General features: G+C 47.8%; 1 pseudogene; it reads right to left on the bottom strand.

Moving 5' to 3' along the window:
- The window catches only part of LOC114087745 (26S proteasome non-ATPase regulatory subunit 10-like), a 134,974-nt pseudogene extending 110,453 nt beyond the window's left edge, over positions 1 to 24,521 (bottom strand).
- Between the last annotated feature and the right edge of the window lie 380 nt (positions 24,522 to 24,901).

Genomic DNA, 24,901 nt, shown 5'->3' with positions numbered 1-24,901 from the left:
TCAGAAGTGACTGGTCACTTGCAACAGACTCAACTTCCTCCTCATAACCATATTTCAAAAGTTACTGGTCACTAAGCCATGTCCACCCTTCTAGGGAAAGTTCAGGAAGTCCCAGCCAAGATCCGACTAGAAGCTGAGTAGGTGGGTGCCTGGGGCATGCTGCTTGGCATCGTTTCTTAAATCTGCTTTGCAAAGTCAAAACAGCTCTCCTAATACTGCCCTGACACTCCCAACAAAGCCCCGGCCAGCCGGACGTCCAAAAAGGACGCTGGTGAAGCTGGCAGCACGAGGACCCCCTCTGCCCTCTCACTTTCCCCGGAAGTGAAGAACTGGAAATTCCAGAGCCCGGAGTAATGTTTCATCAGATACCAAACTTGGAAGCCCTCCAGCCTTAGGCACGGGACTCAAAAGGCAGGAGAGTAGTTAGAAAGCGGCTGGTTTGGAGACAATTTCAGTCCCGAGTGCCCATCCACGCTCTGGTGCCCGGTAGCTCTGCAACATTGACAAAGCCAGTGGCTGGGTCAGAGCTGCGGCTCCCTCATCTGCAGAAGGGAGAGGGCGCTCACCCTGCTGCGTAGGGCCGTCCGAGGACTGAGGAGCTCACAGGAGGACTGGGAACGCTGTGTTTGGTACTTCGAAGGCCAGGGGCACGGTGGCTCCATCCAGACCAGCAATCCCTTCCTCCTGTGGTCACACTGACCTGCCTGTACCCGGGGAAGACCTTCATCCCTTTACCAAACTCAGTCACCTGTATTCAACGAGTCACGCCCACACTCTCAGGAGCCCCCCAGCTCCTCCTTGAACTTGCCCCTCCCCAGCTCCTGTTCCAGTTGGCCCTTTTGGACAAAGCCGTCGACTCAGTTCCATCGTTAGTTAAAGTGTCTGCACTTTGCCCTCAACATCAACACTGTGTGGTTCCTCTGAGGCCGTGAGGACGCACACCTAGGAGGTGAAGCGGTTTTCTAGACGAGGCAAGCACAAGATGGAATGAGCGGAAACCTTGAAAGGCCTCTGATCGCTTCAGGCCAAAGAAACACTTATCCAGGGTCACACTCAGTCAGTCTAACCCTGCCTCGCCCTCAGGTGCCTGCAGGCTGGGGCATCCCACAGCACTTAGTCAGGTAGAGAACGCAGAAGCAGGAAGAGTCAGTAACCCAAGAGGAGCAGCTCATTCACAGCACAACAACGAACCAAATGAAACAGCATTCCTGGGCTCCGGGGACACGAGGTCCCCTACAGTGGTCCTCTGAGCACCAACCAGCTACATTCTCCAGGAGAACAGGAGATGCTGGGCTCTGCCGAGTGCAGCAGCCTCAGTCCTGCCCACAGGCACTGGGACGGGGCCCACTGGGGCTGCAGATGACCTGCGTGTCCTTCCAGGAAGCAGGGCCCCAGTGAATGTGGCTTTGGGGGATGGTATTGTAACGCTGTAAATACCATCTGGGCCACGCGCCCTGATCCTCCTGGACCATTCTGCTCCTCTCCCAGCACCCAGCAAGGAGAGCCCAGGAAGAGGGGTGGGCAAGCATGGTCATGTCTGGGACAGGAGGAAGTCCACACCCCAACTGCCTCTGTGACCACACACAGCAAAACAAATGAAAAGCAAAAGAAACCCTGGAGAATGTTGTGTGGCGCACGGGAGGTAGGTGCGTCCATTTCCCAAGGCAGGGAAGCTGTAGGTATCTCGGGTCCAGGAAGTGCTGCTTTTGATTGGACCCCTGGGAAAGTTTCCGAAAGTGCTGAGCACAGGCCGTTTCTCAATTGACTGGGGAGCCTCACAGGGTCTCTTCACCTCCTCCGAGACCCGTAAAGAGTAGTCAGTAGCCGCATTTCTACTCTCCCATGTACCAGATGTGTGGCCGCGGGAAACCTGCATGATCCACCTAAATCTATGGTTTGTGCATTTGCAAAGCGGGACTGATAATACCTACTTGGGGCACAGCTGTTGACAGAGTGTGGGTGGGCTTGGCCCCCAGAGTATGTAATATACAAATCAGCCTTCATTTAGGGAAAGCTTCCTCCTTCCCAAGATCAACTTTACTCTATAATTCTCTTTGTCGTCTTGTTACCCCGCCACACCCACTCCACCACTTTCTGCAAATAATAGGCTTCCTTCTTCTGACTCATGATAGAAAACTTGAGACATGCAGGAAAATATGAAGTAAAAAATCCACACTCCCACAATCCAAAGGAAACAGCCGTGAAATTTTCTTATATGTACTTTAAAAAAAAAAAGGCACTCGTTTTTTAGTTAAATTCTCATTATTTATAAAACTTATGTGTCCTTTTCCTTGCATTATCATTTTATTAAGACAATTTTCTCCTGTCACTAGCCCTCCCCCCTCCCATTTGTAAGGACATCTGTGGTTTGTGTGCAGAGAGTTATTATAAAACGATGCCCAATTCCTGGAATCTAGCCAAGGACCTTCTTCCTTTTATGGCAAGAACAAGACTGTCCACAATTGCCAGATCAGGTCTGACCAGAGGGAAAGGCCAGCTACAGGGACAGGAACAACTGTAAAGATGGACTGTGAAGCCTCTCTGGATAAAGCCAGATGGGAAGTGTATTAAGGGAGATATAAACGTAGCTAACACAGACCCACCATCGGGGTTCCTCACCCCAGCTCCGGGTGGAGCATGATCCTGAACCTATAGGTCATGAGCCCAGCCACATGGAAAAGGAGAGTTCCGGAAAGGCCCACAGCCTGCCAGGCATCTGCAAGACCCCACTGCACCCACACACACATGGTTCTGTTACACATTTTATTGAAAAGTATGGTTTTAAGGGGGGGGGGGGGAAATATAATGTGAAAGCAGTTGAAAGTCTTCTCAGTAAATAGAGATTTTATATTTTCCACAATTTGGAAAATAATAGTCACTCCTAATGAAATTATTTAAAGATGATCCTGGAAAAAAATAGATGTATTTCCCACTGTATTTTTCTACACAAATTTTAATCAAAAAAGGTTAAACCAGGGCTGGAATTGTAGCTCAGCGGTTGAGCGCTTGCCTCATACATGAGAGGCACCAGGTTGGATTCCCAGCACCATATATAAATAAGCTGAATAAAATAAAGGTCCGTCAACAGCTAAAAAGTCTTTTTAAAAAAGGTTAGACCATTTTAGCACCTGTTTATTTTGCCACAAGTGTTTTCATGGGACTAAAAACTTCTCACAAACTCCATTTTAAAAAATGTAAAAATATCTCGTCATGTGATGACCCAGAATTTATGTCATGGCGTTCATGGCTGTGGATTGCCTTCCCAGTTATAAATGTCTCTGGGATGAACATCTGTCTGAGGTCTTGGGTTGAGCTTCTGATGGTTTCCACGGAAGGGCGTCCCAGGTGGAGGCTCTTGCCAGGCCACACCCGGCCACCTTCAGAAGATCATTGCCACTTCCCCTCCGTTAGCGATGACTGAGCAGGCCCACGCATCACACCCCTGCCCACATGGGTCACCTCCACTCCATCTTCTCTCACTTGATGCACAAAATGCCAAATTAAATTAAATTTGCATTTTTAAAATATGATTGACAGGTTCTTGGGAAACACTTTTCCTCTTTTGCTTACTGCCATTTGAGTTTTTGTCTGGAACTTTCCTTCATATCTTGTGCCTTTATCATTCTTGGGGGTTTCATGCCTTTATTAGAAGTTGTAATATACTCTTTAACTCATGATGACTGCCAACTAATAATAGCTCTTTCTAGTTTTGGTATATGTGATACTCAGCTGGCTTTCATTTTTAATATCTAGGGTTTTGCGATTTTTTCTATTAACTGATGCTCAGGAAGATCTTTCCGGATTTATTGGTGCTTTTGTTTTCTTATTCAATGTTGCAATGCTTTTTTTTAGAGCATTCTGAGAACCTGATTCAAGAACATCAAAAACCTGAGTTTGGGAAGTTGGCTGAAGCGGCCTCCCGGAAGCTGCGTTGGCCAACTGAGGCTGCTGCTGGCGGGTCTCTGGAGGCGGGAGACTGTCCCTGATGGTGACCCTCAGCAGCAGCACGTGGACCCAGACGGTGTCATCTGAGGTTGGGTGGGATGGGTTGAGAGCTGGGATTTGGAGATTACAACATTCTGTGTTCAACAACAGTCTTCTCTCCTCTTGAACTGGAAATGTAGAACGAGTTTTATTTTCAGTATTGATCCATCTCCATCTCGTCCACGTCTCTTTCCTCGCTCTCTGGTGTCTCTAGTCATGCCTTCTGCATTAACTTAAGTGTTCCCTGTTCCCTACCTAGCCATCTAGCTACCCTCCCTGAGTGGTTTAAACAACAGATCGTGTTTGTTTCTGCCTGACCTATGAATCCCATCAGCGCTCTACCTGCCCGTCCACCCCATCCATCGCATTCTACCGACACCTCTTCTTGATGTCTACACACCTCTCTTCCATCTCCATCTTTCCACTCATCTATACCAATTACATTATCTCATCTCTTTATATTTCCCCACAGTCTAAGGAGCATCTAGATTTTCACAGCGTCAGTTTAGATTCTACAGGGCTGGTTCTGTGTCCTCCTGTGTCTGCATGGTTTCCCTCCACCTTCGCCGAGTCCCGGTTTTCTCCCCGGTGTTCTCCGTTCTCACTTCTCCCACGTCTGCCCTCCTTCAGCTCAGCATGCCTCTGCCTCCCTGTGATGTCTTACCTCACTTCAATTCTGTGACATTAATATGGTCTTGTTATGTATCTGAGAACACAAAGCCAATGCTTTCCAGAGTTTTCCTTTTTCCGATGATAAACGGTTTTGCCTTCACAGAAGTTTACCTTCGTATTGGGTTGAACTGTGAGCTCCCCAAATTCACATGTTCAAGTCCCAACCCCCAGCACCTCAGAATGTCACCTTACTTGGCATCAGGGCTGCAGATGGGATTACTTAAAATGGGATCAAATCTTAGATGGCACCAGTACAGGAAGAGGAAATGTGGACCCAGACCTGTGGACGCTAGAACCCTGTGTAGAGATGACGGCCCCAAGCCAAGGACCTTCCAGGATTCCAGAAGCTGGGAATCTCCAGCAACCACCTTCCCCCGGAGCCTTCCCATGAGGGAGCATGACCCTGGCAACTCCTTGACCTCAGCCCTCCACCCTCCAGAAGTCCTGGGCATGCGCTGGAGCATATTCAACTGCAAGGAAACAAACAGGATCTGAGTTTAAACCACTCAGTTTGTGGGCTTCATCAAGGCCATCCTGGAATAATATTTTTTTTTATCAGCTTTTATGTTGCAGAATTTCCTCGTCTGTCTAGAGTCTTAGTCTGCTCATGGCCACTGCTGACCATCATGGTGCTGCCCAAGGCATGGTGACCAGCGGGATGTTGGCGTGGTGTTTTACTGTCCACCTGGCATGTCAGACAGGAGCCCTGCTGCACAGACTCGTGTCCAGCACTCATGTGGCCTCCCCCGGCTCTGCTTAATAGAGGAGGTATGCGCCTCCTCTGGACACCATCACCAGGAAATGAGGACTCCCTTTAGAAATTCTGGTTCAATTTGCTGGATTCTCTTTTTAAGGCAAAATGTGAGCATTACAACCTTCAGAGCAGGCAGCTGCTGACGTCATTTCTGTCCCGGCCGTTTTATTCCCAGTGGTACTTGACACCACACAACTCACATAGCATTGGTCTCTGCTCCAGGCTCAGGGCAGTCCCAAGATCCTTAACACTTACAAGGACATACAGTTCTCTGTGGGTGACACAGACGTCCAGGACATCTCAAAACAAAGTTGCCAACTGGAAAGAGTTGGCATCTCTATTTCTGCCCCAAGAAGGTCCCCAGGACCTGCAGGGTGTATCAGCTGTGAACACAGCAAGAGCCCCAACCAGGTGTGGCGTTCTTTCAGGCACAAGGACTCTCCTCAGACCTAGCAGACATGCATACATAAGGTGTTTAACCTTGCTGCGCTGTTTGCATATTGTGATGTGTTTTGACGAGTGTTCGAGTGGCAAGGAAAAAGGTACAGGACCCCGCTGTGGCTCCATCAAAGGAAAAGGCTGTTTGTAAAGACTGTGGGATGTCCTAGCACATGGTGCAACCCGGGGATCATCTGTCACTGCCCCTTTGCCACACCTTGGGCTCCTTTAGATGTCGTCTCTAGAACAGCCCCACAGAGAAACCCTCCCTCACAGGCAGAGCCCTGTTGAGAGCCACAGTCAAAGGGGCCCCAGCAGACTTCCAGCTGCCAGCAAACTTCCAGCTGCCAGCTGATGATTGGCTCACAGTGGCCCCAGCAAACTTCTAGCTGCCAACTGATTGGCTCCTCTGCGGTAATGCTCATTGAGCTGTTTCCCTGCCCTTTCAGACCACAGAGCTGCTCATTGGGGGACTTTTTTGGCTCCGCCCACATGACCCAACCAATCGGCCTCAAGAGCAGGAGGAGTGGGGGAGGTGGAGAGGCTTGTGGGAAGCCGGTGGTGGCAGTTGGGCTCTGAGGGTTTTCCTGAAGAGCTGTGTGGTGTGGTGTGTGTGTTCTGAAAATAAAGTTCGTTTCTTTTGACAAGTGGCTCCTGAATTGTGCCCAGCCAGACTGCGGCGGAGCCCTAGGAAGTCTTCTGAACGGGTGATCAGAAGACTTTGACCTGGAGATGAAAGCACGATCCCTTTAAGACCTTACAACCTTCAGAGCACACTGGCCAGGGGTCACTGAGACAGTTCAGCAGTGGAGGTCCTCACCCATCGCTTGTCACAGTGCCCACCCCCACTCATTTCTGATGATATCATTGAATATTTTTCGGAAAATTTTGGAGTTGAAAATGACACTTGAAGAAACAGAAGCACTGGAGAGGGCACAGAGCGCCCTGGGGAAGCTCGTGCCAGTGCAGTCCCACATGTCCTTGGAGAAGACACGCAGGGCTGTGGTGGGGTGGCTGCAGAGGCCTCTCTGGAAAGGTGCCCTCCAATAGAGGCAGGAGGAGCAGGCTCACCTGAAGGAAGAGCTGTAGCAGAACAGGCAGCTGGCAAGATTGAAGTAGAGAAGACCTGAGATGAGGGATGGTCATAAGGCCAGCCTCCGTGGGCAGGTGGCACAGAAGCCCCAAGGGTCTACACACTCAGCACGGAGGGCTGTTCACCAGAGAATTTTGGTGAACAGTGACATGGTCTAATGAAGGGAGATGACTTTATAAAAATCACTCTACTTGCTAAGGAGAAAGCAGGCTGGGCAAGGCTGGAGGCAGGGAGGCCAAACGGGAGGTTATCACGTGGCCCAGGAGAGCAGTGAAGGGGTAGGACTGAGTTACAAAGAGGATGAGGAGTTGCAGGCTCAGGAGGCATCTTGGAAACTGGGTTATAAGAAACAGACATCCATGTTGCTGACCTGAGCCACCGAGTGGGCGGTGGTGCCCATTCCCCGATGGGAAAGGCTAAGTGGCGTGAAGACCATCCATATTCCTGTTGCAGCAATGAAATAAATCAGGACCTTGCTCAAGAAGCAGGTGTGAGAGAAAATGGCTTGCCCAGAACCCCTGGAAGCGCAGGCCAGACAAAACCCAGGGGCATCCACTAAACTCGAAGAGCAAATCAACCGTGAATAATTTTGTGGTGTAAGTATTTCCCATGCAGTATTTGGCACATACTTATGCTAAAAAAAAAAAAAAAAAATTGTTTATTCAAAGTGACAATGTCCCTGGAAGTCCTGTATTTTTATTTGCTCCATTCAGCGGCCCTGCAGGGAACACCTCAGCCATCTCAGTGGTGGAGGAGTAGGTTAAAGAGACTCAGATGGAACATTTGGTAGGAGTGGAAGAAAACCAGGTGTGTTGGTTAATTTTTTTATGTCAGCTTGACTGGGCCACGGGACACGGATATTTGGTCAAGCATTATTCTGGATGTTTCCGTGAGAGTGCTGTGGGACGAAATTCACCTTCTAACCAATGGGTTTTGCGTAAAGCAGACTATTGTTCCTACTGTGGGTGGGCTTCATCCAATCAGTTGAAGGCCTTAACAGGAAAAGACTGACCTTTATCAGGGACGAAGGGATTCTGCAGCAGAGTGCCTTTGCACTTTGACCTCCACGTGGAACAAGTCCCTTCTCTTCTTTCAGTATCAGTTTCTTGATCAGAAAAGCACGAGAGGTGGGTAAGTGATTCTCACATTTAAGGCAGAAGAGCACTTTCTGCTCATTTTCCTCTGAGCCGGGTTTCTTGTCGATGCAATTTTACATCTCAGCCTGTATCTACCTGATTTAATTTTATGTTCTAGAACATACAGAAATATTCTGTTCAGAGGTCCAACATTGCAAGGCATCTGTGGAAATGCAGAATGGAAAGTCTTCCTATCCCCCACTGTGCTTGTACACATCCTGGGAAGGCAAGACGCAGGGGGACTCTGGTTTTCCCAGAGCCATGACTAGACTACGAGAAAAAACTGGAGCCACATAATTTACGGCATGATGCTCACGGGTGAGCAAAGCCTTCTCCCCAGATAAGAAGTTCCTGTGGAAACGGGCCCCGCACAAATCACAGACAGCCCAGCACGCAGGTCAGGACTGCGTGCGCCTTTGTCATTAGGCAATTCAGAGCTCACAGAGGAAGAGCAAATGTCCGGGTTCCTTGTAACGACTGCACCTAAATTATACAAATATTTTTACCTTGTTGTATTGTTGATTTTGCCAAAATATTGTGCTTTATTTTATGTTACCAAAGCTGAAAATTAGCACCAAAGAAGGCATCCCCAGACTTGTGTTTTTCAAGACAAAGAAGCAATTCAGTCCTGTGGAGGACAATGCGCAATTTTTTAAATAGGTGGAAAAGGTCATTCCTGCTTTGGAGCCGGCAGGGTAAACAGAGGTGCACATGGGGGCAGGCTCCTACTTCCTGTGAGCAAAAGACCCGAGGCCCCTGAAGTTATCTTCAACTAAAACCTGGGTATTATGGCTGGGGGAAGGAAATGACCTTTCCAGGTTTCCTCAGTCTGCTTGCAGGCCTAAGGTCAAGACTGGGGGCCAAGAGACTCTCAGGGTCCCTCCCCCCAAACTGTGGGAAGGTGATTAAAGGATTAAAATTTGCATGCAAAGCAATAGATATTCAAACCCTTTCCACCCCCCTCAATGTAACAGAGAAGATAAAAGCTGCTTCCTTTCAAAGCTTCAGGTTAAAGATGGAAGAATTAGCCAATATGTAATCGTATAGCAGGGCACTCAGAAAAGGCTGAGAGGGAGAAGGCAATGATATCCAAACATCTATCTGGGTTTGGGGAAAAAAATTAACCCTTGAAAAACTGCATTTGAAAACCAAGAAATGTCACTCCTAAGGCGATGGTTCTCAAGGGAGACGGTGGCTCCGCCCCTTGCAGGGGACTTTTGACTGGAGGGTGGGAGGGCACTTCTGGCCTCCAGTGGGGAGAAGGCCGCATTGTATGGGGAGGGAGGGCCCAGCTGGACATCCAACAGCGTAGCATGACCCAGGCCCAAAGGCCCAGGCTGCGGAGAGGGTGGAGGAGGCTGCAGAGGCCGCAGGCTCTATTCTGGCACATCCAGGTCCACACAGGGTGTTCCTGCCCCTCCTGACCATCCCCACGGAGCCCGCACACAACCTCAAAGCAAATTCACAGGGCTCTGTATCGCTCAGCATTAGCGCTGGTAACTGGGAGACCCAAGAAAGCCATCCACCCCGAGAGGCCTCAGAGGGAAGGAGCCCTGTCCCTGGCTAATTGATTCTCCTGAAGAACTAACTGCACATCTGCTGCCTTTGTGGTCAAGAGGGGAGGATTTATGAGGCTCCTTAAAGCCTATCTGTGTCTTTCTTTGTAAATAAATTGTTTAGCATTCTCGGATTCCCATCTCAGTGGTTACAAACTCTGTCAGCCTCTGCTGTGGGGTTCAAGCCAGGATCCTGCCAGGATCAGCTTGGAGGTGAGCCGCCAGAGCCACTGGCCCAGGACAGCACGTGCTCGGAGACGCCTATCAGGGAGCTCCTGGACTTGACGTGACCCTGCCAACCAGGCACACTGTGTCACGGACTTCTGTGTGTCCTAGGAGAGTTGGTGACAAGTCAGGCGAGGCCACCGCTTCCACTCTCCCCGAGTCTTCTGGAGAGGACGCTGCTGGCTCACACCTCGGTGCTCCCCGTGCTCCGGGACCAGATGGGAGCCAGAGTGAGTGACGTGCACCATCTGCTCAGCCAGGGACTCCTGACCCAAGGGAGTCTTCAGCAAAAAAGTATTCACTTGGCCTTCCAGTTATTCTAATCCAGTAAGAGAAGCATAGCTATATGTCAAGTGACCCACCATGTTCCTCAAAATGTTAGGCCACACTGGTCTACCTGTCTGCACTTCTGTTCCATTATCATCCTCACAAAGGAGCCTCCACCCCCCACCCCCACTCCATCTGCTTCTTGTGTCCTTGAAGTTTGGATGCAACAGAAACAAGGAGTGTCTGATTATGATGGCAGTCCTTAGGAGGGCCACTAAGCACCGTAAGAGCTGGACTCCTTTGCTTCCTGAAAGCTATGCTCCCTCTCAGAGGTGATGTCATCCCTGTTAAGAACGCCTGGGCTACACCAGATCTCCCTGTCTCAAAAAATACTACAGACTTGACCATTCTGTTTCTCTTACTTTTTAGGTTTATTTTTCCAGTTGCTTTGTACAAACAAAAGGGGGGAAAATGGAAACAAGCCGTATATAGGTTACTTGCTTAAGGTCCGCATGTTTCTAGCCTTTTCTAGTCACATATTGATTTATGGGTGCACTGGAGGAAAGCGGCACGGGACACAGCACCAGGAAGCACACAGAGCTCCGCTCCCCAAAGACCAAATATAACCCCCAAAGGCGCGACCCCAGTGACCTACTTCTCAGCCGCGCCTGCCTGTCTACAGTTACTGCCCAGTTCCTCCACTTGCTGGCCACCCAAGCAGACTGACAGAAGGAAAGCAAGGTCTGGGAGATGCTGGCTTAGCTGTGGCACCTGCATTGTGTGCCACCTGCAGATTTATTAAGCATCCAGCTAATAGCCTGAGCCTCCCTGGATACCCAAGCCTGTGCTGTGTGTCGGGGATTTAAAGATCAGATACAGTTCTTGCCTTTGAGGATCTCATGGCCAAGAGTCGAGCCTGTTGCTGACATGGGTAGTTAATAGTTGCTGTGTAGTGCAGCATACGAAATAAACGAGGGTCGCCTCAGGGTCCCATTGCAAGTGTGGGTGGGTGGAAGGAGGCTTTGGGAAGAGATGCAGAAATAAGGAGGAGTTGGCCACAGATAGAAACACAGAAGGAAATAAAATATAAAACCACCCTCAAATGAATCCATCTCCCTCCCTACTTCTTACAAAGAGAGCTGCTCTTGTCTCCTACTCCCCAGATAACTGCAGCCAGTGGACATTGACATAGAGTGGAAGGAACCTGAATCAATTTGAAATTCAGCATATTCCATTCAGATGGCCAGTTCCCTCTGTCCATAAAGTTCAGAGCCTCCACAGAATCATCAAGTGGCCTAGAGCTGCAGCACTCAGAACCTACCCAAGAAAGGACATATGATGGGTGATTCTCTCCACAGATGCATGAATACCTTGCAAGAAAGCATCAGAGAAAAAGGACTTGCAAAATAATTCCTCCACCGTGTCCACTGTATCAGAGTTCTCCAGAGAAACAAAGCCAACAAGAGCGTGTGTGCTGATCATTCACATGACTAAGTTGACATCAGTCCCACGATTTGCCATTCCCAAGCAGGAGAACCGGGAGAGCCACGGGCAAACTTCAGTCTGAGTCAAAGGTCAGAGAACCAAGAACTGTGGGTCCAAGGGCAGGAGCACAGAGATGTGTCCGGTCAAGAAGAGGGAATTCGCCCTGCCCCACCCTCAGGCCTCCACCAAGTGGATGCTGCCTGCCCGTGGCAGTGGGGGGGTACGTGCACTCAGCCCACTGGTTGGAATTCCAGGCTCCTCCAGAAACCCCCTCACAGACACACTCAGAAATAATAGTTACCAGTCTATCTGGGCGCCCTTAGCCCAATCAAGGTGACACACACAAAATTAACCATCATACCCAGTTTAAGGGATATCTCAACTGGAAAGGATCCTTAGATGACCGCCTCTTTCTTTAACGTAAGAATGTTTGATCTTAGATTGGTTTATGGGCTGGGTTGTGTCTCAGCTCTCAAATCCATTTATCTAATCCCCTAAGCCCTACTCCCTGAGGTTGTGACCATTTGGCGATATGGTCTTTAAAGAGATGAATAAACTCAAATGAGGTCATTGGAGTAGGTTAGAGTGGGCCCTAATCCAACGTGAACCGTGTCAATATTAGAGGCAGGGGTTAGGACACAGGGACAGAGGAGAGACCACGTGAAGACAGAGCAAGAAGACAGACAAACAGATGAGAGAGACTTCTCAAGAAACCCGATCTGGAGGCAACTGATCTTTGGACTTCTAGACTCCAGACGAGGAGGAAAGAAACCTTGGTGGTTTAACAGTCGTGATCAGGCCTAGAACCAAATTAGAAAGGGCCGTCCCGGGAAACTGAGAGGCATGATGAGGTTTGACGGATTTTTTGATTTGGGGTTTTGGTTATTTTGACCGGGGTCAGGGGGTTGTGACGAATTGGTTCCTGGAGATGAAACCCAGGGCCTGGCGCATGCTAGACAAGCATTCTACCACACGACATCTGCACCCTACGGTGAAGCTTTAAATGCCTTACATCTGAGTCGTCGGAGTGCAGACAGGACTCCCTGTGACTCCCCGAGTACAGCCATGTTCCCCTGAGACTTGGTAAGCAATGGGTGTCGGTGAACGCCAGATGCCCCAGGGCACAGAAGGCCTGGAGGCCCACAGAACTTTCCTTGCACTTCCAACTCTGCAACTCAGAACTGAACACAGAACCCTGCAGAACAAAAGCCCCCCAAAGCATTGTTTGGTCAGCATGGAAGACACCATCAGTCTGCTGTGACATCGGGAAAGCTATGCCTCCCATGGGACGTCAGGGGAATGGGGGAAGGGGACAAGAGAGTCCTCTTTGGGTACTTCACACTCTTTCTTATTATCCAGACACCTTGCCTCTGCTTTTGGATGGGCAGCGCAGTGTGGCCAGTGTTTTGAAGGAAAATATGACCCTGGCCTCTCTGTAGCTAAGAACTGTTCATTCTGGGAGGGGAGAACAATCCTATTGTCTTTTCCAGAAAACCCCAGCGTTGGTCATTGATGTGCACCATGAAGGGAGCGTTGGACGAGCCCTCATGACAAGATGCGCAGTGTGAAGACAGAGAGTGCCAAACCTTTGCAGGCCGCAAAAAACGGGCCCAGAGCCAGAGCCTCAGCACTTGCTCCAAACCGATGATGTTCTCCAGTGTTGCAACTTCCCTTTCAATAGATGCCCATGTCCCAAACGCCTTGCTCCTCTCAAGCTCCTCTGCACTCAGTTAGAAAGGTGAGACCCTCACCAGCTGATAAAAAAAGAAAGGAAACAGATGCACACGGAAGCTCGGAGCAGAGGCTCTAATTTGAGACCCGGACACCGGGTGCCTGGGCTCTGGCTCGGTTGATTGCCTCCTGTCAGGATGTGAAGGCAGCTGTCCCCTGGGTGGGGGCAGCACAACCAGCACTGCTCAGGACTCTCCATCCTCTCCTCCCAGTTGGGCTCATTTACAGAGAGCATCTCCGAGAGTCAGTCATGGGGAACAGGGAAGCGCAGTGACAACCCCAGCACGGGAGCTCTCTGCAGCCTGGCCCGGCTGTCAGCCCCGAGTCTTCTGCAGGAGGAGAGCAGGCGGGTCCCCTGGGAGATGGGCTGCAGGCCGGAGCCCCCGCCTCGCCCTGTTTGTTGTGACCGCTGCGCGGCAAGGCTCTCTGCAGGTGCCCGTGATCTAGGTTAAATGGGTCTCCAGTGGTCCAGGGCTGGCAGCAAAGGCCAGACCACAACAATCAGCGGGCTAGTTATTTACCATGACCATATACAAAACCACAAGCATCAGGGTTCCCTCAATACATCCGAGACGTTGCGTATCTCTTTATTAAAGCCTGTCAAGGTTTGCTATGGCCCAGCCTGCCCTTGAATCCCAACTTAACCACGATGCCGAAGCCAAGAACCAGACAACACATGCACACACCAGGAAACCATGCCGAATGCAGCGCCCAGGCCAGACCCAGAGGCGGGAGGGAGCTCCTTCTGCTGTCAGCATCGCCCCTTCCCTCTCCCTCTGAATTGATTTTTAACTACCCTTGGGTACCGATGCTCACTGTGATAGATGGCTGTAAAATATTTTAATCATTCATAAATGAAGTATTTATCGTGTGTAACTTATCCGGTCTCCTTCACATTAATGAACACCGCATACATCACAGGGAGCCATTACTATCAATCACGGTCTCTAGGAGGGAAACATAAAAACATAGAAGCTTTGGGCCACCCTTCCAGGCTTCTGAACCAAGGTGCTGCTTTGCTGCCGCTCTTATCTGTTTGCTTATTTCAGCTGACAGGTTCCCAGGCATTTCCCTCAAGGCAATGACATATATATATATAAAATGTGCCACGTTGATGTCATTTTGAGTCCTAATGCCTGAAACTAAACCAGCTTGGTTAAGAAAACCATGCAATACGTAGAATTTCAAGCCTTCATAACGGTTTCGCTGCAAGACAACCCAGGTGAAGGACCCAGCAATGACACACAGAGCAGAGGTTTGGTGACCGAGTGATATCATTGAGGGCTCTTGCTTCCTGCTAAAATGACACTCCAACTTGAAATTCGATTCTGGAGTGGCCAACCCATCCAGTTTGCCTAGGACTTCCCCAGTTATAGGCTTGAATTTTCTACGTCCTGGGAATTCCCTCGGGCCTGGGCAACTCAGCAGACCAATCAACCTACTACGAACACTTCAGTCTTTGGCTCACGGACATCTTTTAAAACTCCATGTGGAAGCCATGAGAAGACAATCACAGACTTGGGGTGTGAATTAGAAGGAGATGCTCCCGCTGACGGAGGACAAGACAGCAATCTACCACCATATGACACTTCCTACTGTCGCCAAGTCCCTGGGTTTTGATTATTTGGAAAAGGTCCCTGTTTCTGCAGCTGAACTGCAGGGATCTGGGGATCTCCTGGCCACCACGGGCTTCTCACGGGCCTTTTCTGTAGCATTCCCCGGCTTTCTCAAGAACAGGACTCCCTAAAGGACTAACAAGAGTGAAGAAGCAAATGCGCCCTTTCCTCCAGAGAGGACGGTGGCGGATCACCTGCCCTGCTCTGTCCGACTGTGGACAGAAGAGGTGGGTGCAGGAAGGCCCCATCCATGGGCCTAGAACAGCCCGGGCCCTTGTGTGCATGAAGTTGCCTAATTCAGCAAAATGTCATCCCCTGAGTTCCCCTTTGAGCATAGGACAGGGGAACTCCGCAGACCTTAAGTCACACCAATGAGCTCTTGAACAGCAGCCTCTAAGGAGGCACTTGATCTCCCAGCTCTCAACTCCTTCATCCCCCACAGAAGGAAAATGGAAAGCAGGTTCTATAAGTGCTTTTCCTTTCATTTCTTTGACACCTTTTAGACAAAGGCAGAAGAACTGAAAGGATCCTCAAAAAACTAGAAATGGAACCACCAATTTACCCAGTCAATCTGACTCCTTTATACCCAAAGGAGTTAAAATCAGCAATACTACAGTGACACAGCTACATCATTGTTTACAGCAGCTCAAATCACAATAGCTAAACTGTGGAACCAACCTAGATACCCTTCAACAGATGAATGCATAAAGAAAATGTGGTATATATACCCAATGGAATATTACTCAGCATTAAAGAAGGATGAAATTATGAATTATGGTATTTCTTGGTAAATGGATGGATCTGAACACTATCATGCTAAGTGAAATAAGTCAATCCCCCAAAACCAAAAGTCAAACATTCTTTCTGATATGTGGAAGCTAATACACGATAAAGGGAGGTAGAGGAAGAATGGAAGTCAAGTAAATTAGACAAAGAGGAATGAAGGGACGGGAGGAAGGAGGGGATAGGAAAGGTAGTGGAATGAATCTGACATCACTTTTCTATGTTCATATGTGAATACACGACCAGTGAAACTCCACATCACGTACAAACCCAGGAATGGGATCCTAATTAGAATAAGATGTATTCCATGTTGTATAAATATGTCAACATACACTCTCCTATCATGTGTATCTGAAAAAAACAAATAAAATTTTTCTAAAAAGAGAAAAAGTATTTGCTACATTATTTAATTAAAAAAACGAAAGGAAAAAATGAGAAAAGATTGAGAGAAAGTTTATATCCAAAGTGTTTGTTTCGAATTCATTATGGTGTGGGTCAGTTCTGTGACCAAAATGCCAGACAACATAGAGCACAGACTTATTTTGCTCAGTTTCAGACGTTCAGCCCACGGTTGACTGGCTCCGAAACGTCACAGCACATGGCACAAGGGTGTCACTCATGGCAGCTGGGGAGCAGAGAGAGGGAGGAAGGGCCCACAGACAAGATCGACCCCTCCAGGGCCCAGCCCCAGTGACTGACCTCCTCCAGTCAGGTCCCCCCCTCCCATTGGCCCATTCAGCCATTAATGGATTAATCCACTGGTGAAGTCAGAATCCTCGTGATGGAATCACTTCCCCAAAGCCTGGCCTCTGAGATTTGGGGGGACATTCTAGACCCAACTGTAACAATTGTGCTCAGGGAAGCCTTTTCTCATGTTTCTAATTGTATCTTGAATAAACAATTTGTTAATTGTCCCTGTTTACTAACCAGGTTAAATAGGTCAGTAATGATCAACTTCAGAGATGCAACTTTGATTCCGCAGGGCTTTAAGTGGACAGCCACACCTTTACCAACAAGAAATGAATCATCTCTACTCACTTAGGAAACCCAACAGCAGGTCAGAATAAGGAGCAGCCAGTGAGGTGCTCATGAATGTTTAACAGTAGTTCTCTGGGGAGTGAAGCCTGGTGTGTGGGGGGAAGCCTGGATCTGAAGGGCCTGCGGATTTCTGTGGTGCTGGTTTTAGGTTTCCATGGGCATGTCACTGCACCAGAGCTGGGGGAGCTATGCACAACATTTTTTAAGGGTGGTCAGTGGGGTCCAGTGACCAGGCTTCTCATAGCACTGCGAGCAGGAAGAGGATGACGAGCAGAGGAATCCCCAGTTCTCCACCCTGGCTGTACATGAGCACCACCGGGCAGCTCTAACCCTCCCCAGTGCCCAGGCCACACCCAGACCAATGAGGCCAGACTCTCTGGAGTGGGACCCAGACATCCAGCTGTGCTGGTGGAAACCCCCGAGGAGATTCCAGCAGGCAGCCAAGGTGGAGGACTCCTGGGTCCATGCAGAGCTGGAAGGGCATCCCCTTGCAGAAACCCCTCAACACTTCTGAGATGCCTTGTTTGTCTCTGAAGCCTGTCAAGGGCTGCACAGCTGGGAACCGCAGGACCATAAACATGGTGGCAATACTCATAAACATGGTCAAAATACTCTTTGAACTTCATACAAATGGAATCATCTAAAATGTGCCCCTCTGTGTGGAGCTCCTTTTGCTCCACGTTGTTTTTATGCTTCATCAATAATGAATCGCTCACAACAGGACTTCATTTTTTTTCTATACTATTCCACTATATGGATTATACCCCAATGTATTTATAGACATATTCCACCACTGATCTAGTTTCACAAGTAGTGCCCCTGGGAAAACTTGCATCTATGTGTTTGGCTGCATACAGTGTTCAATGTGTCTATGTTTTAAATTTCTGTCCGGTGACATTTTCTCTTGTGTGTTGTCAAGTTGTTCAGGTTGCACTTAGCTAAGGCCCGTGTTTAACTCCCCCATAGGCAAAATTATATTTTAAGAGCCAAAAATTAAGAAGTTGAAAAAAATGTCCAATACTTGGTTCCTAGCATGGTGTAAAGAGTGGTTGAGAGGAAATCAGAAAGTCTTGATTAATTTGAAAAAGTACAAAAAGAGACCAGGTCATTCATCTGAGGTTACTGTGTGAAGGGAGCCTTGGAAGAGAACTGGGCCTGGGGAAACTGGGGAGCATCTAGTCAAATTTAAAATATCGATCACCATCTTCACCTCTGAACACTTCTTCTACAATCACCCCCCAAAATTCAGGGGCCTTTCCCTGCCACAACCCAGGACTGACGTGGCTGGTCCTCTGGCCTGACCATCACCACTGGTTTACCTCCAAACTTGGAGTAAGCTATCAACTCATGCATGCTCAGTCCACAGACCTCTAAGCCACCACTAATTGCAGCAAACCATCACCTTGATTCATGCAAACACAAAACAAAACAGACAACTTTAAAAATAAATTCAAGACACATAAATTCTGAAGTAAGCAGTGCTGTAATCTCTGCTTGAAACCCTGTCTTTTTTCCCTGCTGGATTTAATTCACATAGTCTTCACTTGGCCGGGACAACAGGGATTGCCAGAGTCTTGCAGTGAATTACGTACGTGAGTCTCTGCACAGCCTAAGGTTGGGCCCCGTGCTCAAACGCCAAAACAGAAGACGACCAAGTCTATTGCGTCGAGGGATTTGCAGACTTACCCTGGCCAGCCTCCATGGAGAGAGAATCCTGCTCATGGTGGTTTCCTCTCCCAGCCATTTTCAATATTCCCACTGGTTTGGATGAGACCAACTTCCTTTTCTCCCTATCTCACAATTTGGATAAAATAGGCAAACTCAGTTTTGAAAAGGAATCAATACCAGAAATAGAATCCAAATCGGAAATTCTATGATCCGTTTCCTTTAAGCACTAAAAATTATGGGGCAATTTCAAATACATGTTTTCCCAGGTGAGACTGAGGGAATTAAAATGGGTGCCATTATATTGAAAGGTGGGGAAATGTTTGATTTTTGTTTTAGAAGCCGAAAGAGACCCTGCCTCTTAAAAACCCCTAGACACCCTAGGAAGCATGAGGAAAACGAAAACAAAACCCGTGTTGCAGAAATATCTTAGGGTATTTATTGCTTCAAGAGATACAGCAGTGCGTTCATTATTCGGAATTGTGTCTGTTCTCTTCTAATGCCATCCAATTAGACTTTCTTCCTGACAGGAGTTGGTTCCATATAATAAATTCATTAAATTCTGTCAACACTTACAAGACTTGCAAAATCCTGTTCAGAACTCCCACTATACCTCATCAGTCCTCCAGTACAAAAGAGAACATGGAGGAAAGTGCCAAGACAATAATCCTTCCCTCAGAAAAAGAAGTTCATATTTGAAGAGTCAAGAAGATTAATATTTTCTCCTCTTTTGTGGAGAGCCTCATACCCTTGGGGCCTCATTTTCAAACTAGCTAAAAATGAAAGGCTGGAAGAGCCCACAGAGGTGCAGGGTAATTAGTCAGGATGTACTGCAGCGAGACACTGGAGGTCAACGATTACAGTTGGGTGGAGCGTCTCCTCTTAGATGTCAAAAAATGCATGACACCGACTGCAGCCAGTGGACCTTCATGACATCCACAGGACCAGTATGGCCAAGGGCACAGGTTAGGCATGTTGGTGGGTTGTTTATCTGCCAGTGTCTTTCATTCACAATGGAAAATGAACTTCCTTTAGTTACTAGTGAACAAATTTCTTCTGACTGACCCAGAATGTGTATTGGACACAGTGAAATTTCTGAGCAGGTGCTAGATTTGAACTCTGAACCGAAGCCTGGGAGTTGACACTTGTTTCAACATACTTGCTCCTTTTCCTCCATCAGGGACTTCCTGTAGGCTGCTTCCCCACTCAACGATGCTGTTAGCTGCACCACCCGAGCTCTGTCTCGTGTGCCTGTCTCGGGAGACTGTCTGGATCCTGAACCCTTTAGACTTAGGGTGATAAGCGGTGCTTCTCTACACTCCCCATGTCACAGCACAGATCTGCAGGTAGTGTATGTATTGACGTGAACAGTTCATCTGTGACAGCAAAATTTCATAAGGGAAGACTTTTTTTTTTTTGGTACCAGGAATTAAACTCAGGGGCACTCAACCACGGAGCCACATCCCCAGCCCTTTTTTTTTTTTTGTATTTCATTTAGAGACAGGGTCTCATTGAGTTGCTCAGGGCCTTGCTAGGTTGCTGAGGCTTGCTTTGAACTTGGATCCTCGTGCTTCAGCCTTCCAAGCCACTGCGATTATAGACATGTGCCACTGAGCCGGGCGAGATTGATTTTTAAAGATGCCGGAGAAGGCTCCCTGGAGGTACACTCATATAAAATACAGATTGTGAAACACGAGCTAACCAAAAGTTTACTGCAGATGGGATGCTTGCCTTCTCTTAGTACTTAAGAAAAATGATATAATTTCATGAGATAAAATTTGGGGGAGACAGGAATGGGAACATTCCCCAACCCAGCACCTAGAATTGCTTTCCACTCCTACTGAGCATGTGCATAGATTTTCCTACACTGATGATCACTGAGCATATGGTCCACGTGCAATTTTTATAATCTACTTTATTGATCTTTATCACCTAAGCGTTTTCATGTTGTGACAAGCTTCAGAATTCTTGCATAGTAACCCTACATCCAGTCAAGAGATGATCCTTTTCCCTTTGAATCTGAGGTCAACCAAACTGAGCCACATAGAGCACAGGAGGCCTCTGGAGAGGGTGATCCTCCAACCCTTGGGTCTATTTATCCTTGGAGGGCAACAGCAGTTGGTGTCCATGGTAAAGGCCTTCTGGGACAATATCGGACAGCCAACTGTCCCTGGGGAAGGCATTAAGGGACAGGGGCAGCTTCACCCAGGACTTCTGTGTAGGAGGTGACAGTGACCCCCCGTGGCCTAGCTAGAGGGCTTGCACCTTCTCCACTGTAATCCCTGATACCAAATATGAGGGACCACCTTAGAGGAACAGATTGATCTATTTATAAACCTGCCAACCCTTTGCTTGTTAAATTTCTTTTTTTGTTTAATTGGTTTTTGCTTAACTAACCTCCCTGACCTCTTCACATTTGCTCCACACTTACCCCCCTTACTAAACATATGATGCTTGGCTATAGTTATATAATGACAGGTCCATGTTTGGCTCATACTGCAAAGAACATTCCTCAACACCTCGGTAGGCCACAAACAGCAGCCACAGACTTAGGATATAAATCCATTCATTCCTATTTCAAAAAGGTTTGCTGTGGATCATTTAACCATACACCTTCCTTTTATTCAAAGTTGTCTTCTTGTTTTGTTTTTGCTAATTATTAGCAGCAATGCACTGAACACAGGTAGACTTGTTCGGTTTGCTACTTCCTTCCCTGGATTCTTCTGTATTCTAAGACGGGAGGCTGCTCTGTGTGCCACTCCTCACAGGCCTTGATGAGTGCATATTTCTCTTGATCTCTTCCCATGGTTCCATGTACATCTCTTTGCCACAGCCAGTAACCAAAATGCAGAGTTTCCAAAGGACAGGAGCACCTGGGGATTTGCAGGAGAGACTCGCTGCCGTGGATGCCACCATTCTTGCGCTTGTTGTCCAGCCTGGATACACAACACATGACGCATAACCATCCTAACACTTGATCATGACTAGGGAGCAGGCGAGGGTCCCTGGAAGGGTATTCTTATGTTTGCTCAGTGTCTGGAACAGACAAGCAGATGCTGGTTTCTGTTTGCTGCAGAGGCAGCGGCTCTAATGTGGGGGGATTGCTTCTGGGTTGATTAACCTTCCAAAGACCCAAGCTATCTGGCATTTAACCTGAAAGTTTAGATCCTTCCTGGTCCTTTTGATAAAGGTCAAGAAGACCACAGTGACCCTGAGAACCCCCTCATAAGCAGTCTCAATATCCATCCAGCCCACAAATGAGCATCTCCATCCACACCAGAGTGTTTTCCAAGGGAAACCAGCCCCAATCCACCATCCAGTCATCACCACTACTACCTAGAGGCAGAGACCAGGAACACTGGTGCCCTGGGGCCCGGTTCCTCAGACAGATGGCTGTGAATGCTGCATCTGCAGAGCCTACTGTTGTCATCAGGAGAAAAGCTTCTTGAACCCCCTCCTCCACAGAGAATCATGCTTCCTCCAATACTAAAAGAGGTTCAAAAATATTCTCACTTCCATGTAATACGGGTCCCAAACTACACCCTTCTTCCTGCGTACTCCCATCCATTTGTTTGTGGGCTATAATGGGTAAGACTTTCCCTCTTCCTGGATGTGAATGGCCAAAGGGGACTGCGTGGCTCTCAGCTGTTTGGGCCTTCACATCTTCCCAGCCAGGCCTTGGTGCTGTGAAGCAGCTCGGCCTCCGCGGTCTCCGAGCTTCCTGTGGACCTCTCAACCAAGCCCATCCCAGGCGTTAGAGGTGGAAGAGCTCGACTCCTACTCTACAGTCAAAGGCCAAGCAGCAATGTAACTTGAGGCTCCAGGGCTGCTTCCACTGAGTCACCCTCTGCAGCCCCTGGACACATTCAAATGACCACCAGTGCTAAGCTGGGCCCCTGCGGATGGGCAGGAAGAATACACCTTCCTATCCATGTCACCTAGTATCATGCTTAAAAAATCTAATGCACATGTTAAAGTTGAAATGTCGGGAATATAAAAACAAAGTTTTTATAAAACATTGTATGTAGTTTGATTTTCATGAAGCTCATAGGAATTAGAAGAAAACTACACCAAGTTTGTGGGGAAAATATAAAATAATATACCTTTACATCAGGAATAGAAAGTTGTTATCACAGGAAAGGATCTTAGAGACTGGTGGTTCTCTACCTATACAGGTAGATAATCAGTGGGGAGGGGCTGGGATTGTGGCTCAGTGGCGGAGTGCTAGCCTAGAATGTGTGAAGCACTGGGTTCAATTCTCACCACCACATATAAATAAATAAAAGTCCACTGATAACTAAAAAATATTTTTAAAAAATAATGATCAGTGGGGAGATGATTTGTAAGGTCCCACACTGTCCAAGGGGCATCTCAGAATTATGTCCAGGGCCCAGAGCTTCATGATCTGTGCTATGGTTTGGACTGGATTGTTCTATAAGGGTCCGTGTGTTGGAGGCTTGGTGTCCTATGTGGCAATGTTGAGAGGTGGTGGAACCAATGGTAGATGGCTAGGTCACTGGGGGTTCAACACTCAGAAGAAGCTTATTTGTTGTCACAGGACTCTGGTTAGCTCTTGTGAAAGGGATGTTGTCAGAGAGCATCAGAGACTGGTCTTTCTCAGTCTCTCTCTGGCTTCCTGTCTCTCTCCTTCTCCCACATGCACCTAACACTGTGGTGCATCAACCAGGAAGTCCTCACCAGAGCTGAGCCAGTGCCAGTGCCATGCCCTTGAACCTCTAGAACTAGAAGTTAAATAAACTACTTTTCCTTATGAAGTACTCAACCTTGGGCATTTCCTTACAGTAACAGAAAACAGACAAATACAAGCAGCAATCTCTCACTGTGGGCATTTTAACATAATGTTCCCTCACTATTAGACACAATCATGACTCTTTCTTCCCAAATGAACTATGGCTTTCCTGCCCATTTCCTTCCATTATGCCGCACCCATCTGTGCTCTTCTCCTTGACCAACCCCCCTCTCTCAGGCATGTGCAGGCATGTCCCTGCCCTTGTTCTAAGGAGCTCATTGCTGCTATGTGATTCCTCTAGCCCCATGTCCTCTCTTCAGCTGATGTTTTTTCTGATTCTCATTGAGACCCTTAACTATGGGCTTCATTAGGTAGCCTTCACCTCTCTGTGTTTGTCACACCTCCTCTGAGCTCCTTTCTCTCAAATATTCCACATTTTCATGTTGGAGAGTCAGGGTCATGCAGTGGTCATAGACATGAGCCCTGATTCTAGCATTCACCAGCAGTATGACCTTGAGTCAATGACTCAGCACCTCTGTTCCTTAATTTTTCCACAGATAAACGGGGCTAAGGATAGTACCCATCCCAATAGACTGTTGTGAGAATTGAGTGGCAGAATCCAGGTGGCATCCTTAGCGCAACCTCTCTCAAGAAGAAATAACAGAGGGGTGCTGGATATTTTTCAGAGTACAATATGCATCCCTGGTGTTAATTTTCCTTTCCTCCCATTTGCAAGCTCCAGAACATTCCTGAATGCTCTATTCACTTACTCTAACCCTTACTAAAAAAACTTTTTCCTGAACCTGCTTAATCATGAAAATGTGCCTAACCTGTGATCCATTCCCCAGGAGCCAAGAGTATGGTTATCTTTTTCACTTGAAAAAAGTCAAGTCTATGTCAGCCAAGCCATGTGAACTACACAGGTGAGACCTGGGAGGAGGTGTGCACTTTCAAGCACCTGAAACATCACAGCACTTTGCAGGTAGAAGTCCTCCAGCTGAGGCATCCATCTCTGTGAGTGTGCTGATGATATTGGTGTATTTGCCCTGCATCCCTGAGTGGACTTCAAGTTCAAGGGCAGATGCACTATGGTTAGTCCAAGTGTTATTACATCTCTTTTAGATAATGCAATAGGCCATCATCACCATCACCACCATCATCATCATCACTATTACCACCATCATCATCACTATTACCACCATCATCATCATCACTACCATCACCATCAGCATCATGACCATCACCATGACCATGACCATCATCATCACCATCACCATCACCACCACTATCATTACCACCATCATGACCATCACCATTATCATCACCATCATCAACCATCACCACCACCATCATGACTATCACCATCATCACCACCACCACCATCATGACATCACCATCATCATCATCACCATCATCACCACCACCATCACCACTACCATCACCACCACCATCATCATCACCATCATCACCACCATCATCACCACCATCATCAACGATCATCTTCATCATCATCATTATCTTCAACATCACTGTCATCATTATTGGAGGCTCAGTGATAGAAGCAGGTACAATTACCAAAAACTTGATAACTTCCTGGAAATGCTGCAAAAAAAAAACCACTCTAAAATACAACTAAATCAAAGGAAAAAGTACAGCTGCCACCATCAACTTCCAGAAAAGACTTAGAGTGTCAAGTTAGTTTTGTTTA

Source organism: Marmota flaviventris, chromosome 8, assembly GCF_047511675.1.
Source record: "Marmota flaviventris isolate mMarFla1 chromosome 8, mMarFla1.hap1, whole genome shotgun sequence".
Taxonomy (NCBI): Eukaryota; Metazoa; Chordata; class Mammalia; order Rodentia; family Sciuridae; genus Marmota; species Marmota flaviventris.
This window is presented reverse-complemented; position numbering and strand designations above follow the sequence as displayed.